The sequence below is a fragment of the Danio rerio genome, chromosome 21, assembly GCF_049306965.1.
Source record: "Danio rerio strain Tuebingen ecotype United States chromosome 21, GRCz12tu, whole genome shotgun sequence".
Classification (NCBI taxonomy): domain Eukaryota; kingdom Metazoa; phylum Chordata; class Actinopteri; order Cypriniformes; family Danionidae; genus Danio; species Danio rerio.
In genome coordinates this window covers 37,061,409-37,080,357 of record NC_133196.1, presented here as the reverse complement: position 1 = coordinate 37,080,357, position 18,949 = coordinate 37,061,409, and the positions used below count along the sequence as shown (strand labels likewise).

Here is an 18,949-nt window from a genome sequence, read left to right as displayed (position 1 = left end):
AACAGTAACTGTTCCTTTTACACAATGTTAGATTGTAACGTGTGTAGTAACTGAAAACTATTTTAATTATTTTAAAGAAACATGAAACGAATTTGTGTGTATGCAAACTTTGCGTTAAAGAAAGTTTCTGTAGACGAATCCATTAACGCTAACATGGCATAACGTGTTTTTTTTCCTGATTTAACATTATAAAGTACCATGTGTGTTGAAAAAAATCATTGTACAGGCGTATACTTATCCAACAGTATTAATTCTGTGATTATGTGTAAATAAAAACTAATCGTTTTGGATTAATAAAATATTATTGTTTATCTTGTTTATGCAGTGCGTCACGAAAAATGATCGAAACTCGACTGTTTACTATTCTCTTTAAATTATCCAAGAGAAATATATTAGTATGCGCTTTAATTCATATGTGTTAGCCTATGTGAATCAATTATATATTTTGTTCAAGCTGTAATGTTCAGTTAATGTAAAACTGAACGTCTTAAAGCAGATTTTGATGTTTTTTGTTTGTTTGTTTTTTTACAGTGATACATTCTGATTTAAATGAATGGGTAACAATATTTGTTGGTTAAGTCTTATTGTTCTTGTTTAACAAAGGTTAGTGAGATCATTTTGCAGCACATCACGACCAAAGAAGTCAAGAAGCACACTCTTTTGAACGTGAATAGGCATGCTATAGTTGGGTGCTTAAAGTCTATTATAAGCTGTAAACTGCTGATACATTTTCAACATAGATTGAGCTTTTCAGACTTTACATTACTAATTGCTTCACAAACAGCTGAAATGGTTTATTGTTATTGGCTATCATCATCAAACATTTTTCACAATGGTAGGTTAATCTTTATGGGTACAGAATAATGCATGTGCTTGGCCATCTTACAAATCTATGTCTCAGATTCATAAGGCTGTCACTCTGCATGAATCTCCGAATAAATCTTGTGCTACCTTCAGTGTACTGATTATTTACACTATAGGTATTATAGGCATTAATTAACTTTGATAGTATTTCAGGATTTGAACTTTTCTTTACGGGAGGTTAACAACAATGTGATGTTTTATTATAGATGCATGTGAGGAAGCTCGACTCAAACATCCACAAGCAACTGATTTCTGACTGGTAGACAGATGAGGACGATGATCGCCCGTCATACACCTAAAGACAGAACAGGTTTGTTTGCAATTATTTTAAACACATACTGTCAACATAATGTCATTGATCTATTACAACCTGTGAGTTTTGCCCTGGCATTATACTAAAGTGATGTTTTGTTTTGTAAATGTGTCTGACAACTATACCATGATGAAGAAAAATTACTTGGAACAAAGAGGCTGGATAAAAGGCAGGTATGAAAATTTCAAAAATCAATGCAGCACCACAAGTACCATCACCATCAATGACTATGGCAGAAATCTTAAGACCACCGTCAAGATGCACAGATACTGTACATTCCAGTACACCTATGAACATTTACAGTCCTTGTTCTAGTGCAGTTTGAGATCAAGACAGAACTTATTGCATCTCGTGATGTCTTTGTAAGAATTCAAGACATCACTAAATTTGTTAAGGTTTAATGCAGCTAGAAGGTAAAGATCAACTAGAGAATATCAGCAGTGTCTAACCTACTGTTGTATTTACACAAGTTGTATGAGAATAAGCTACAGGTTGATTTGTACTAATCTGTTATTTTTCTTTTTTGGCATGAGTGACTGAAAATTTAAAGTCACACAACGTCATAAAGCAGCAGCTGGGCCTGATTCTCACAAAACCAAAACAGATGTGATGAAATTCCAGATGTAAACACATTTGACCTTCCTTTGGCCAATTTGATTTGGAAAAGCTTGAAAATCAACTTAAGAAGCAGCCCGAACAAATGAAGAAACTGATAAGTTCAAGCTCTTGCTAATTTCAAAGTGTTTTAAGTTTATTTATTTATTTTTTTTGATTGTTTTTTTTTTGCTTCGTAGGTAGCCTACTTTGGAATCATTGGTGTTTTCCACTAAGCAGTTTGGCGTATCCTGGAAAAGCTTTTGGCTAACTACTTGGCTGAACAAATTAACTGGAGCGGGCCAAATTAAAAAGTGGCCTTTCGTGCACTCCCCCTTAGGACTGTCGTAGTCAGTAAGTTGGTTTTGAATATACATTTCAATATAATTAGGGGCTGTTCCATCTCTGTATTTCTTTGAATTATAACCAGAGGAACAAAAAATCTATATACAGTCCCATTTAGGTTTTACTTTTATGAGTTCAAGCATTTTTCTTTTTTTTCTAACATTAGTACTTGTTCACTACTAATTATCTGTTTATCTTTTAATCACAGATGCAGTGAGGACAAATGTCCATACCACGCCACTGATAAAGAAGTGGAAAAATGCATTACAAGGTAGCTACAACTTGCTCCTGACAGGGATGGAGGAAGAAAGAAGAGAAAGCTAATGTGTCAAATGTCTACATCACTATTTTGTTTTATTTTTTAAACAACATTTTAAGTGTATTAAGATGTTCCCTGATACTTGAGCAATTTGTTTCTTTTCATTTGCATATATATATATATATATATATATATATATATATATATATATATATATATATATATATATATATATATTTATATATATATATATATATATATATATATATATATATATATATATATATTTATATATATATATATATATATATATTTATTTATATATATATATATATATATATATATATATATATATATATATATATATATATATATATATTTATATATATATATATATATATATATATATTTATATTTATATATATATATATATTTATATTTATATATATATATATATATATATATATATATATATATATATATATATATATATATATGTACATGTGTGTGTGTGTGTGTGTRTATATATATATATATATATATATATATATATATATATATATATATATATATATATATATATGTGTGTGTGTGTGTGTGTGTGTGTGTGTGTATGTATGTATGTATGTATGTATGTATATGTGTGTGTGCGCCAAATTCTGAAGAAACATCTTGATACATTTTCAATAAACGTAATACAATAAAAATTATAAATATTAAATTGCACAAGACGTGTATATATATGAAATGTATAATCATCTCACTCATGTCTTGCTGTTTGTGCAATTTATTCTGTTGAAGTTTATTTAAAAATAAGTTTGACTTTATACTTCTGCAATTTATATATATATATATATATATATATATATATATATATATATATATATATATATATATTAGTGCTGTCAATCGATTAAAAAAATTAACTAATTAATCGCACCTTTTTTAAAAAATTAATCGCGATTAATCACATTTAAAATACTGAAAGTTGTAATTTTGGCTATTTAAATGAAAAATAAATGTAAACGCAAGACAAAAAATATTTAAATTCAAAATATAATTGTTTAATAGAATTTTTGTTTAACTTGTAACACAGATTTCTTCATGTAAACAACATACCCACAATAAACCATCAATATCCTGGCTTGACAGCCATATTTATTACAGAAATTAAAACACAGTCATGTTAATGACATTAAAATTTCAAAACAATCAATGCCAATAAAGAAAACATTGATTTCCATGTTGGATTCTAAGTGGACTGCAAAAAAATGCCAAAATACAGGAATTGCAGATATTGAAAATTTGATTTAGATTAGATTAGATTAGATTCAACTTTATTGTCATTACACATGTACAAGTACAATGCAACGAAATGCAGTTTAGGTCTAACCAGCAGTGCAATAGCAGCAAGTGCAGGATACAGGAATAAGTTATAAAGTGCAGTTATAGAAAACTATGGTGATATTTCCAGATGGATGTACTATGAACATTATATACAGGTTGGATAAGCTATGAACAGATTTACAATATATGAATATATGTGCAGGTTGCTATCAATAATCAGTAGTGTGCAGATAGATAAACATGATTACAAGTGTATATGTTACAATATATGAATATATGTACAGGGATAGATAAACATGATTACAAGTGTATATGTAACAATATATGAATATATGTACAGGTTGCTATTAATAATCAGTAGTATGCAGATAAATAAGCATGATTACAAGTGTATATGTATAGTGGGTGTGTACATAATTACAAATGCCCATATGCAGTGGGTATGCACAGTTCAATAAGTAAACAGTTCAATGTGGTGCAGTGAATGTGCAAATTTTAAATGTGCAAATGTTAAACAGTGCAGTTATTGCGAGGAGTTTAAGTTAGAGGAGACTGGGGGGTGTATTGGGGGGGGGGCAAAAGAGTCAGAAAACTGGAGAGAAAACTGTCTGTAAGTGGGGTGAAAGGTGTCCTTCAGAATACTGCGTGCTCGGCGCAAACAGTGTTTCTTCTGGATGTCCTCTATGGCTGGCAGTGTGGTCCCTGTGATGCGTTGGGCAGTTTTCACCACCCGCTGCAGTGCCTTACGCTCAGCAACAGAGCAGCTTCCATACCAGACTGTGACACATTTTGTCAGGATGCTCTCTATTGTGCAGCGGTAGAAGTTCACCAGGACGGCTGATGAAAGCTGGTTCTTCAGTTGCCTTAAGAAGAATAGGCGCTGGTGAGCCTTCTTGATCAGACTGGAGGTGTTGGTGTTCCAGGAAAGGTCCTTTGAGATGTGGGTCCCCAGGAACTTAAAGGATGAGACAGGCTCAACGGCCATCCCATTGATGTGGATGGGATCATGTGAGCCTGTTCGTCCCTTTCTGAAGTCCACAATGAGCTCCTTGGTCTTAAGGTCTTTTGGTGTTAAGGAGCAGATTATTGTCGGTGCACCAAGTGGCCAGATGCTGTATCTCCTCCCTGTAGGCCGTCTCATCATTGTTGCTGATTAGACCAATCACTGTGGTGTCATCTGCAAATTTGATGATGGTGTTGGATCTATTAACAGGCCTACAATCAACGGTAAAAAGGGAGTAGAGGAAGGGGCTCAGCACACAGCCCTGTGGTACACCAGTGTTGAGTGTGACGGTGGTGGAGCAGATGTGACCTGATCTAACATTCTGAGGTCTGTTAGTCAGAAAGTCCATAATCCAGTTGCAGAGTGATGTGTCAATATCCAGGTTCCTTAGTTTGATCAGTAACTTGGAGGGTATGACAGTGTTGAATGCTGAGCTGAAGTCCACAAACAGCATTCGTGCAGAAGTGTTTTTATTGTCCAGGTGTGTGAGTACAGAGTGCAGTGCTATAGAGACTGCATCATCTCTGCTCCTGTTGCTACGGTAGGCAAACTGATGTGGGTCCAGTGTGGGTGGCAGAGAGTCTTTTAGATGTGCCAGGACCAACCGCTCGAAGCACTTCATGATGATGGGTGTGAGTGCTACAGGCCGGTAGTCATTCAGGCATGTTGGGCTGGAGTGTTTGGGCACTGGCACAACAGAGGTGGTTTTAAAGCATGTTGGCACAGCTGCTAGGTTGAGCGACAGGTTGAAAATGTCTGTGAATACCCCAGCGAGCTGTTCTGCACATACTTTGAGGACACGCCCTGGAATACCGTCTGGTCCAGCAGCCTTACGCCCATTCATACAACTCAGTGCCGTGTGTACTTCTGAGGAGGTGAGTGTGATAGGTGAGTGGTCGGTGGAGGAAGTGATCCTGGTGTAGGGTTCTTTATTGTCTCTATCAAAGCGGGCATAAAAGTCATTTAGCTCCTTCAGGAAGGAGACGTCTGTGGGTATGGACTGGCCTGGGTTTGTAGTTGGTGATGGCCTGGATGCCCTGCCACATGCGCCGAGGATCAGAGTTGGAAAAGTGCTCCTCTAGCTTAAGCTTGTAGCAGTGCTTGGCCTTTTTGATGCCCCTCTTCAGATTAGCCCTGGAAGTGCTGTAGGCCTGTGCATCCCCTGATCTGAAGGCAGTGTTGCGTGCCTTCAGCAGGAGGCACACCTCCTTGTGCATCCATGGTTTCTGATTCGGGTATGTGGTGATTTGTTTCTGGGTTGTAACACTGTCTATGGTGGTATTGATATATTTCAGAACAGAGGAAGTGTAACTGTCAATGTCTGTGTGAGTGCCATGTGTGGCCTGGGAAGCAACCATACCCCAGTCTGTGTGTTGAAACCTGTCCTGGAGTGTGGAGTCTACCCCCGCTGGCCACACTTTGATGGTCCTCACTGATGGCTTCACACGGTCGATGAGGGGTGAGTATTTGGGGTAAGGAACAAAGAAAGGTGATCTGACTGACACAGGTGGGGGAGGGGGGTCACAGCGTATGCTTCAGCTATGTTTGTGTAAACATGGTCCAATGTTTTGTTTCCCCTTGTGTGGCAGAGAATGTTTTGATGGAATTTAGGGAGCACTGTCTTTAAGTTTGAGTGATTAAAATCCCCCGCAACAATAAAAGCAGCCTCCGGGTGAGCAGTCTGTTGTTTGCTGATGGCTGCATGAAGTTCGTTCATAGCCAGCTTTGCATCAGCGTCGAGAGGAATATAAGCAGCAGATATTATGGTAGATGTGAACTCCCGTGGTAGATAAAAAGGTCTACATTTAACCATTAGGAATTCCAGGTTAGCAGAGCAATGTCTCCCAACGACGACAGAGTTTGTGCACCAAGCTTTGCTAATATAAATGCATAATCCTCCGCCTCTGGTCTTACCGGAGTCATCCGCCGTTCTGTCCGCTCGGAATGTGTGGTGCTCCGTTAGCGATAAAGCGTTGTCTGGTATCCCGCTGTTTAGCCATGTTTCTGTGAAAATCATGATGTTACAGTTCCATAATCTTTTGCTGTGCTTGATGCGCAGTCGAATCTCATCCATTTTGTTCACCATTGACCGTACATTGGCGAGAAAAATGCTGGGTAAAGAGAGCCGGTGTGGTGTTAGCTTTAGCTTAGCTCTTAGCCCGCCGCGCTTCCCCCGTCTTTGTTTATGTTGTCTGCGCGGTCTGCGAGCACTGCCGGCCGGGCAGGGCGCCCAGCCCCGGGTGTTCTGGGGATCTCATGGATGAGTTGAAGATTGCTAATAAAACTGTCCGGAATGCACAAACCAATATCCAAAAGCTCCTGTCGGGTGTACGATATAAAGGCACCACTGTTCTGTACAAACAGACCCGAAATGAGCAGGAATAATACTGCAAAAATGCAGAAACTGGAGAGACCCTGAGCCTTGCGTTGTGCACGCGCCGCCATCTTGGATCGAATGAAAAATTATAATAATAAACTATAGAATACAAACTGTTGAACTAATTGTAAAGTTTTATTGCTGTGAGTTGAGAACATTAATTATAGAGTAGAAACAATTTTGCTTAATCCTCCTTTACATTCATCCAGTTGCTAGGAGTATCCCGCAAGTGCACAGAGAGTCCCAAATGCCCGCAAATGAATGATAATTTCTTGCAAACCGGTCGTTAAATACATTGTACACCCCTCTCGCCCCTACTCAGATACGTCACTCACTCCACCCCTGACACCCCTCAACAGGCCTGACACAGACACACACACAGACAGACACACACAACGCGCTGCAGACGTTTTGGCCCCAACGGCCTTCCATACTGGAGTGACTCCCCTCAGATTCAACACGCATGATCACGTTCATCCAATTTGCTTAAACTAAGCCTCCTAAAGTATTACTGTATTTCACAAGGATTCTGACACAACAACGCGAAGCATACGCTTTCGTTGCGTTTAATGAGGAAACGCGCTAAACTTGGAGGGCGCATGCTGAAAGGCAGAGTAATGCCCTGTTTTTGATAGCTCGCGACTTCACCAGACATTCTGAGTAAATTTACATAAGACACCAATACTCCGATTTTAATATGATTAAGATAATACTCTTATTAAAATTCTACCGTGTAGCCTTAAACGGAACCTTACCTTAAAGGAACACCGAGTCACGAAATGCGGAGGATTTTCTTTCTGTTCGCCATGCGGTATCAACTTACAACAGATGTCGAAAGTTAAAAATAAAACACCCGAAATTCCATGAAACTCTGGATAACCTGTGATGCAACTACTTGTTTTTCTTGTTTTTCTTGCCTTCAAAAAGTGCTTCCTTGGTCTTATCCACATTTATTGCATGTTGAACATACGTCCACCACAACAGGAAGTAAAAAAAACCTGAACTGCGTTAATTGCGTTAATTTTTTTTTACGCGTTAATTATTTAAAATTAATCGCATGTGTTAACTTGTTAATTTTGACAGCGCTAATATATATATATATATATATTTGTTTACTATTATTTTAATGTTTTATTGAAAAATGTTTCAAGATGTTTCTTCAGAATTCTGCAGTTCTTTTTACAAGTTTGACTTGTATATTTTACGGATTGTCATTGGTATTTTTAAGATGTTTCTTGCTATATCTTAAATTGGTTTCTATATTCAGGTTTATATAAAATTTTGCTGTTTTAAGATGTTTCTTGTACAAATTTTTAATTCAAGTCTATTGGGAAAACAGGGTTGTTTTAAAATGTCTGTGTTTGTGTGTAATTTTTAGATTTTTTGTTTAAATCTTTCTGTGTGTCTTTATTGTGTTGTTTTATTGTTGTTTTTATATTGATATTCTTGTGCACTACAAAATTATTTATTAAATTTTAGTACTATTTTTTTCTTGCAATCAATAAACGTTTAACATTTATTTATTTTGTCATTTGTCTGATTATTTTCGTTATAGAATATGTATGCAGTTTGCACTTTATTCAAAGGTTAAACGCAGTGCCTACATTTTGTGTTTACATTATAGCCTGCGTTTGCTGTTATATAAATTCAAATGGTTGTAATACCATATATCAAGTACCAATGTAATACCAAAAGGTTTTATAAGGTGAATAAATACGGAGTCACGCCAGCTCCGGGCCGCAGCGCACATTACCCTCGGGTCGATTCCGGCGCAGATGCGGCAACGTCGGCTCGATTACGGCCGCCGCATCTGGCCCGATTGATTCGGGCCGGAATCGGGCAGTGAGTCAAAGATGTTTCTTCAGAATTCTGCAGTTCTTTTTACAAGTTTGACTTGTATATTTTGCGGATTGTCATTGGTATTTTTAAGATGTTTCTTGCTATATCTTAAATTGGTTTCTATATTCAAGTTTATATAAAATTTTGCTGTTTTTAGATGTTCCTTGTACAAATTTTTAATTCAAGTCTATTGGGAAAACAGGGTTGTTTTAAAACGTCTGTGTTTGTGTGTAATTTTTAGATTTTTTGTTTAAAACTTTCTATGTGTCTTTATTGTGTTGTTTTATTGTTGTTTTTATATTGATATTCTTGTGCACTACAAAATTATTTATGAAATTTTAGTACTATTTTTTTCTTGCAATCAATAAACGATTAACATTTATTTTGTCATTTGTCTGATTATTTTCGTTATAGAATATGTATGCAGTTTGCACTTTATTCAAAGGTTAAACGCAGTGCCTACATTTTGTGTTTACATTATAGCCTGCGTTTGCTGTTATATAAATTCAAATGGTTGTAATACCATATATCAAGTACCAATGTAATACCAAAAGGTTTTATAAGGTGAATAAATACGGAGTCACGCCAGCTCCGGGCCGCAGCGCACATTACCCTCGGGCCGATTCCGGCGCAGATGTGGCAACGTCGGCTCGCTTACGACCGCCGTATCTGGCCCGATTGATCGGGCCGGAATCAGGCAGTGAGTCCACAGGCATCCGGCCCGAGTCCGGCAGCCGGAGTCGGGCCAAGGGGTAAATCTCCGGCAGGCGACAATCCAGCCGGAACTGGCCCGAGTGTATTTTGCTATCTGGGGTATTTGTAATCCTTACAGAACTTATTAATAATTAATAAACTGTTATTGTGTTACTGTTATTTTCCTTGGTAGCACTTTCAGATAGATAATACAGTACAGTAGACCTACATAGCACTAAAATATGTTACACAAATAATTGCGTTATATATTAAACATTTTATTTTTACATTTTCACTTTTTTTTTTATTTTGCCAGAAAACATTGCTAGAAAATAGTCCCAGAAAGGTACAGTTCTGCCTCTGTTAAAAAGTGTAAAGACTGTGTGCTGTTCATGTTGGACATTTAAATTAAACCATTTTATATTTTTCATAAAGCATTATTAGTTTAGTATAAGTTTCGTTTTCCTTTCGCTATTGTTTACAAGTATTTATGCCGAGACTTTTATTTTGGCGCATTTCCGCTGGACTCTTATTTTGGCGCATTTCCGGCAGTTTCGCGCTTTATAGAAATGAAAGCAATGGACGGGCAGAGAGCACATGAAGAGTTTCTGTCCTTCTCTAAATCCTGCAGAAAGCATTGGCTGTAAGTTTTTTCTGAATGTTTAATCTGTTTTAGTTTATATTGTAGTATAATATGTTATGTTTAATATACAATAGAAGATGATTGTGATACATTTTGTGTTTTGAATTGATAATAACTTGTAACATTTGTAACTAATATTCTATATTTATTTCATTTTATTTATAGTTTACTCGGTTCAATGGCTACTAAGTTTGTGTCAATACACAATTAAAGGGAGCAAGAAGCTCATATCCTGGCTCTTGAACAGAGTTTGGCTGGCTGTTTATTTATATCACACGCAAGCAAGCATACATATAAAGAGAACAGTACAGTAAAAAGCCATGGATCAGCAGATACAAGTGGAAAGCACCAAAACAAACATGAAACCTGAAGAAAGGATACATGAAGATAAGTTATCTTCAGAAGTTGGATCTAGTTGGATCATGTTCTTCCTCCAAGTCTTCAGTTGCTAGTGCTGCTGCTAAAGCTAGAGCCTTCGCAGAAGCTCCACGGGCCAAGATGGCATACACCAAAAGACAGCTTGAAATGAGAAAGGAGATGGCAAGGCTGGATCTGGAAAGAGCTACAATAGAGGCAAATCTAGAAGCATTAGATGTAGAAAAGGAAGCTGCAGCTGCTGTGGCTGAAGCAGAAGCATTAGAGAATGCAGCGGCCGCAATAGAATGCAATGAAAATCGCAGTGAAATAAGTGCAGTGTCATCACACGTGATTTCTATGAGAACAAAGGAATATGTGCAACAACAGGCTCAGGTGACTTCTGATTTTTCCACGCTACAATTGGATGTCACTTCTTCAGCAAGTCCACAGGAATCGACTCCTCATGTGATTGCTAAGTCACAGAGCAGAACTGATGTGTGTGATGGTGTCACAGATACAATTCAGGAGCAGAGCAAATTAGGTGACATAAATCTACCGAATACAAGAGTTTCTAATGATCTACCTCATTCCAAACCAAGTGCTGCATTCAAATCATCTCCAGTTCAAGATCTAGGGGTGAAAAGATACACTGACCATACAGATACCCAACAACATGCTCAAAACGAAACCACACATATGGTAGATTTCACTAAATTTTTAGCACATAGAGTTAGTCACCTCAGGCCTTACCCACTTTGATGATAATCTAGAAAACTTTAGAGCCTGGGAGTCTTCATTTGTCAACGCCACACAAGATCAGCTAGTGAAGAGCTGGATTTGTTAGTTAAGTGGCTAGGAAAAGAGTCATCAGTACATGTGAGGAGGATACGAGCAGTGTACGTAACTAACCCACATGCGGCTCTCCATTTGTCATGGATAAGACTTCAGGAATGTTATGCTACCCCAGAAGTGATTGAAAGTGCCCTGTTCAAATGCCTGGACAACTTTCCACGTCTTTCTCTGAAAGACAATTTGAAAATCAGGGAACTTGCAGACCTGCTAATGGAAATATTGACAGCAAAAAATGATGGCTATTTACCTGGATTATCATACCTTGACACTCCTAGAGGTATTAACCCTATAGTGGAGAAGCTACCAGCAAGTTTGCAGGAAAAATGGATGTTTGCTGGCTCACGTTACAAGAAAGAAAACAAGGTCAGTTTTCCTCCATTCTCGTTCTTCAATCATTTTGTTTGTAGTGAAGCTAAAGCAAGGAACGATCCTAGTTTCAAGCTTTTGAACAATGTTCACACAGTCGTAAGAAATGACAGACCCGTCTACAAACACAGTACTAGCAAATTTCCTGTGTTGGTGCACAAAACAGAGGTTTCTAAAAGTGAGGAGTTTAATTCATTGAACGTAAAGGAGCCTGTTAAGAGAGAATTGATAAAGCACTGCCCTATTCAAAACAACATCCCCTGAACAAATGTAGAGCCTTCAGAAAAATGTTGTTGACAGAACGCAAAGACTTCTTGAAAGAACATCAGAAGTGTTTTAGGTGTTGCTCACCAAATCATGTAGCCAGAGAATGTTTCGCAATTCTCAAATGTACTGATTGCAACTCTGAAAGACATTGCACAGTTATGCATCCAGACACAGTTCCGCCTCTCATTACACCTATGATGCAAGAACCAAACCTAGAACAACAGGATGTTATTACCCCTGAGGTAACTTCAAAGTGATCTTGCGCAAAAATGTGTTTGGTGCATGTATTTCCTAGAGAGCAGCGAGAACAAGCTATCAAGATGTATGCCATTATTGATGATCAGAGCAACTGCTCACTGGTTAAGGAACAATTATTTCGACTGTTCGGAATCCAAAGTAACCCCTCTCCGTATTTGTTGAGAACCTGTGCTGGTTCTGTGGAAATGTCTGGAAGAACAGCAATTGGTTTCCAAATAGAAACTCTGGATGGTAAGACACGTTTTGATCTCCCACCACTGATTGAGCATAACGAGATAATGAGTAACAGATCCAAAATACCTACCCCAGAAGTCGCTCTTGCTCTTCCACGTTTAACATCCGTGGCACAGTTCATCCCAGAGTTAGATCCTGATGCTCAGATCTTAATGTTGCTGGGAAGAGATATAATCTGGTTACACAAAGTGAGACAACAAATCAATGGGCCACACAGTGCACCTTTTGCACAAAGGTTAGATTTGGGCTGGGTGATTGTGGGTGATGTCTGCATTGACAGAGCTCATAAGCCGATGGTGGGTGTGTTTAAAACTAACATCCTGGACAATGGGCGACCATCATTTCTCACTCCATATCAGAATCACATCAAAGTGAAAGAGAAACTATGCCATGGTGGGGAGCATAAATATGTTGTTTTACCCAACACATTGAATCATTGTACTCGTGATGTGCAAACAGAAGATCAACTTGGAGTTAAAGTGTTTGACAGAACCAAGAACGATAACAAACCTGCTATCTCTAGAAGATGAGATGTTTTTAAACATCATGCAAGCAGAGTTCCACCAAGATGAGGAAAAAAACTGGGTTGCTCATTTGCCATTCAGGTCACCTAGATCATTGCTACCTAATAATAGGGAACAAGCCTTGTCTCGCCTTAATTCTTTACGACGCACACTAAGTAGAAACCCTGAAATGATGGAACAATTTTCTGCCTTCATGGAGAAACTTTTCCAGAATGGCCATGCAGAAAGAGCACCACCTATTCAGGAGGATGAAGAAAGTTGGTACTTACCTATTTTCGGAGTATTTCATCCACAAAAGCTTGGGCAAATACGGGTGGTGTTGAATTCCAGTGCACAACACCAAGGCATTTCTCTGAACAATGTGCTCCTTTCAGGCCCTGACTTGAACAATTCACTGTTAGGTGTGTTGCTGAGGTTTAGGAAAGACCTTATTGCGATTATGGCAGATATCCAGCAGATGTTCTATGCTTTCCTGGTGAAAAAAGGATCACATACATTATCTGAGATTCCTCTGGTATAGCAATGGTGACTTGAACAAAGAAGTGATAGACTGTCGTATGAAAGTACATGTCTTCGGAAACAGCCTTTCTCCATCAGTTGCTATATACAGTCTCCGATTAGCTGCTCAGAGAGGTGAACAGGAGTATGAAAATGACACTTCACACTTTGTTAACAGGCACTTCTATGTGGACGACGGCCTTATGTCCTTTCCCACGGAAGCCAAAGCTATTGACCTGCTAAAGCGCACTCAAGATTCACTTTCCAAGTCGAATATTAAACTCCACAAGATAGCCTCAAACAGTGTCAAAGTCATGCAAGCTTTCCCAATGGAAGATCTTGCATCTGGTCTACAAGACTTAAACTTTGGAAATGAAACTTGGCCTACACAAAAAGTCTGGGTTTGTATTGGGACATCAAAAACAGACACCTTCTCTTTCAAGGTTGCAGCAAACGACCAACCCTACACTCATTGTGGAGTCCTTTCTGTCGTAAATAGCCTCTTCGACCCGTTGGGTTTTGTGGCACCAGTAACGATCCGTGGCAGAGCATTGGTACGTGAATTGACCAAAGATGTGCAAGACTGAGACGCTGTCCTTTCTGAAGAGAAAAAAAACATGTGGGAAGAATGGAAATCCTCACTTTAAAAGCTGAGTAAACTCTGCATCTCACGCACATACCTACAACATTCACTTTCTAACACTAAGTGCACCGAGTTGTGTGTCTTTTCAGATGCCTCCAGCTGGGCTATAGGGGCAGTGGCTTACCTCAGAGCTATGACTGATGAAGGTGAAGTCAGAGTGGGATTTGTGCTTGGCAAAGCAAAGCTAGCACCTCGTCCAGAGCCTTCAATCCCTGTCTGGAGCTCTGTGGTGCAGTGCTTGCTGTAGAGATGGCTGAGCATATTCTTGATGAACTAGACCACAAGCCCAATGCAGTGAAATTCTATTGTGATAGCAAAGTGGTCCTGGAATATATTTACAATCAGTCCAGGCGCTTCTTTGTTTATGTGCACAACCGTGTTCAGCGGATTCGTCAGTCGACTTCTCCTGACCAGTGGAGTTATGTGCCTACAGCTCAAAACCCAGCCGACCTGGCCACAAGATCTGTACCTGCATCACAATTGGACAACACTACATGGTTCACAGGACCTAGCTTTTTTTACCAACTGACCCAAGAGCAACCGTGTCAGTCCTTCGAACTGGTTAATCCTGAGACAGATAAAGAAGTCAGACCATGTGTAACTAGCTTTGCTACTCAGGTCAAAAGAAACATTCTTTCAGAAAGGTTTCAGCGCTCCTCAACCTGGAAATCTTTGCTAAGAGCTGTTTCTTTTTTTGGTTCATCAAGCACGGTCTCACGCTTCAAGTTCCATCAACACATTCCATGCATGTAAAGGATGGCATCATTGTAGCGAAATACGTACATCTGAAGAGGAGACAGCAGCAAAGAGACTGATACTTATGCATGGCCAGAAAGAAATATATCCAGAGGAGTATGCGTCTCTGCAAAGAAATGAACAAGTTTCACATTCAAGTCCACTGTGGAATCTCAACCCTTACATGTATGACAGTCTTTTGAGAGTAGGAGGACGTTTGAGACACGCTCCAGTCGAGTCAGAGGTAAAAAATCCAGTTATCCTCCCAAAACAAATTCATGTCACTAAACTTTTGGTGAGTCATTACCACTCCAAAGTACATCATCAAGGGAGACACATCACAGAGGGAGCAATCTGACTAGCTAGCTTATGGATTGTAGGAGGGAAAAAAGTGATAAGCTCTATTCTTTATCGTTGTGTGATATGCCGCAAACTCAGAGGAAAGCTAGAAGTTCAGAAAATGGCAGATCTTCCTCCTGAGCGCCTCAGTATATCTCCTTCTTTTACGTATGTAGGGTTAGATGTTTTCGGTCCATGGACAGTGGTCACTCGACGCACCAGAGGTGGTGTAACAGAAAACAAAAGGTGGGCTATACTCTTCACTTGTATGAGTACGCGAGCAGTACACATAGAGGTCATAGAGTCCATGACCACTGCCAGTTGCATCAATGCTCTGAGAAGGTTTTTTGCTTTGAGGAGATCAGCAAAACAGCTTAGATCCGATAGAGGAACTAACTTTATAAGAGCAAGTCAGGAGCCAAAGAAAACCAGAACTGTCTTTTAAAATACCTCCATGAGAATGGTTGTACATGGGTATTCAATCCACCACATGCATCCCACATGGGTGGAGCATGGGAACGAATGATTGGTGTAGCCCGCAGGATTCTAGACTTGTGCTGCTGCACAAGAAATATGCTCATTTGACTCATGAGGTACTTTGCACTTTGATGGCAGAGGTGTCAGCGATCATAAACGCCAGACCTTTGGTTCTGTCTCAGCAGATCCCTACGCTCCATGTATACTCAGTCCAACAATGCTTTTAACCCAAAAGCCCGAAGTACCAGATCTGTTTGAGAATTACACAGAAAAGGACCTCTTGAAATGTCAGTGGAAGAGAGTACAGGCATTGGCTAACGACTTCTGGAACCGATGGCAGAAACAGTACATCAACACACTCCAACCTCGACGCAAATGGCACGAGACTCGCCGAAATCTGCAGTCTGGAGATGTCGTACTATTAAAGCAAGTTTAATTCCCAAGGAATGACTGGCCTTTAGGGTTAATCACATCTGTCTTTCCAAGTGATGATGGAAAAGTCCAAAGGTAGAGGTTAGAACAACCTCAGGCGAGAATGTGAAAACATTCATTAGGCCAATTTCTGATATGATTTTATTATTGGCCAAGGAAGACTAAGCAAGAAAATTAAAGTGGCATTAATATGCCAGGCGGGGAGTGTTCTGCCTCTGTTAAAAAGTGTAAAGACTGTGTGCTGTTCATGTTGGACATTTAAATTAAACCATTTTATATTTTTCATAAAGCATTATTAGTTTAGTATGAGTTTCGTTTTCCTTTCGCTATTGTTTACAAGCATTTCCGCCGGACTCTTATTTTGGCGCATTTCCGGCAGTTTCGCGCTTTATAGAACTGAAAGCAATTGAATGGCAGAGAGCACATGAAGAGTTTCTGTCCTCCTCTAAATCCTGCTGAAAGCATTGGCTGTAAGTTTTTTCTGAATGTTTAATCTGTTTTAGTTTATATTGTAGTATAATATGTTATGTTTAATATACAATAGAAGATGATTGTGATACATTTTGTGTTTTGAATTGATAATAACTTGTAACATTTGTAACTAATATTCTATATTTCTTTCATTTTATTTATAGTTTTACTCGGTTCAATGGCTACTAAGTTTGTGTCAATACACAATTAAAGGGAGCAAGAAGCTCATTTCCTGGCTCTTGAACAGAGTTTGGCTGGCTGTTTATTTATATCACATGCAAGCAAGCATAAAGAGAACAATACAGGTACAATAATACATAAAATAAGAGCAAGCTGTAGGCTGAATATCAAAAAATAATGCTCTTTTAATTTTGATCAAATCAAACACTGAATTAATTGTTTGTATTAATTGGTGTAATATTTTACACCACATTGATTTATGCCATAAAACCTGGTAATGTTCAAGAATCGCTTCAATAATCAATAACCTTATACTGGCGTTTCTGTTGCTACTTGCTAGAAAGTGCTGGTCTGAGCGTGCAGTTGGGTCTCCGTACCTGCTGCTTCACCCAACCCTACAGCAGGGGGCACTGTCTGAGAAAACTATTGGTCTGGAAGTGCAGGTCTGAGCGTGCAGTTGGGTCTCCGGGCCTGCAGCTTCCCCTTACTCCATCAAATACAAACCATTGTGGTTATTGTGGAGAAAATGGTCAGGTTCTTTCCCAAGGGTTTTACAGTGTATGGCAGCCTTTTAACATTTAACCTGTACTAGAATATATTACAGTCCCTCCCCTGCAGTCCAGAACCAGGCCTCCTAAAACAGGAGCATGCGCACCTTAAAGATGACAGCAAAAAACCCTCTCTCATAAAAGCGACTAGTGCTTGTCCGGCAATGTGCAGGAATTACACTCATTACTAAGCCAAACTGACACGCTATTTCAGAGCGAATATTTAGAGTTGCAAAAACATATATTACATAACATTATATATTTATAAACATATAAAAAAATTAAATAAAAAGAGAAACAAAAAGAAAAAATTAAATGAAAAATAAATTAATTAAACAGAGATACATACGTAACTGTCATGGTTGCAAGTTTGTGCGCTTTTCCGGAGTGTCTGTTTGATCACGTGGGTTTGTTTTGTTTTGGTTGTCCATGTGAATAGGTGCGTTCGACTTCATGCAGCGCTGCGCAGATCGATCGAAGTCTGTCTTAAAGCGGTGCATGCTGGTTAGAAATCTTGTCCGGATTGATGCTGCGCCGATGCCACGTGACTGTCACATGTGGCAGCAAAGTATCGCGACAGCGCTCCGAGATCAGACGGCTGATTCAGACCGTGCAGCTTCTGAAGAGCGACTGTAGGAGTTCTGATGACGACACCGATATTACACGATTGGCTGAGTTCACCACATGACAACAAACACGTGTATTTCGGGTTTATTATTGGACAACATCCGATTCAAAAGTTTTAAAACAAACAATTCACTTTTCACACCCTCTCTATCTTGCACACATCTTGCTTATTAAAAGACTACCAATATTTAATCATCTTTTGTTAAATAATCTAGTTATAAAGGTAAGCTTGTTTGCACAGGTTTATTTTCAACTTTTTTATACAGACTATTTACTGCATTCATCTCCATGAATGATTTAAATGATATATTTTAGTGAATAACCTAAATATGAACTCAAATAAGTCAAGACTTAAATAAATAATCATCATCATTGATCTTGCCACCCTAAAGCTTTCTTAACAAATTAAGTTAAAGAACTATTTTATTAAATAGTTATAAAATGGTTTTATTATTATAATATAAATATATATTTTATTTCCTGTCTAGCAGTTTATAGGCTACCTGCTCTTTCTGGGAAACTTCTACATAGGTCACTTATTTTACCTTTTGTTCTTTTCAACTCAATCTTTTTGGATTAAAGTACTTTTTTGAAAATGCTTTTATTATCCAAAATAATCTCATTTATTAAGACCTAATGAAAACACCTTGTTTTGCTTTTTACATTGGAAATTTTTATATCTATAAATGTACATATATATATAAACCCTTTTTTAGCATATTCAAACAAGAAGTATTTGCCCAAAGATTGATGTTTAACTCCTAGTATTTGTGCTTATTGCTTTGTATTTAATAGACCTGTTCGTTTATATGTTTATATTAACCTCTTATTTCCTCTTATTTCTCTCATGCATTTGTTATATGT

The 18,949-nt window shown here is 38.3% G+C and overlaps 1 protein-coding gene and 1 long non-coding RNA gene across 7 annotated transcripts in view; one reads left to right on the top strand and one right to left on the bottom strand.

Annotated features, from left to right (window-relative positions):
- Positions 1 to 18,949, bottom strand: part of clint1b (clathrin interactor 1b) — a 542,948-nt gene that overhangs the window by 496,165 nt on the left and 27,834 nt on the right. The window lies entirely within an intron of this gene.
- On the top strand, positions 10,193 to 16,974 carry LOC141379882 (uncharacterized). Its single transcript, XR_012396822.1, has 2 exons — positions 10,193 to 10,277; positions 10,443 to 16,974. It is a non-coding gene; the product is annotated as an uncharacterized lncRNA (long non-coding RNA).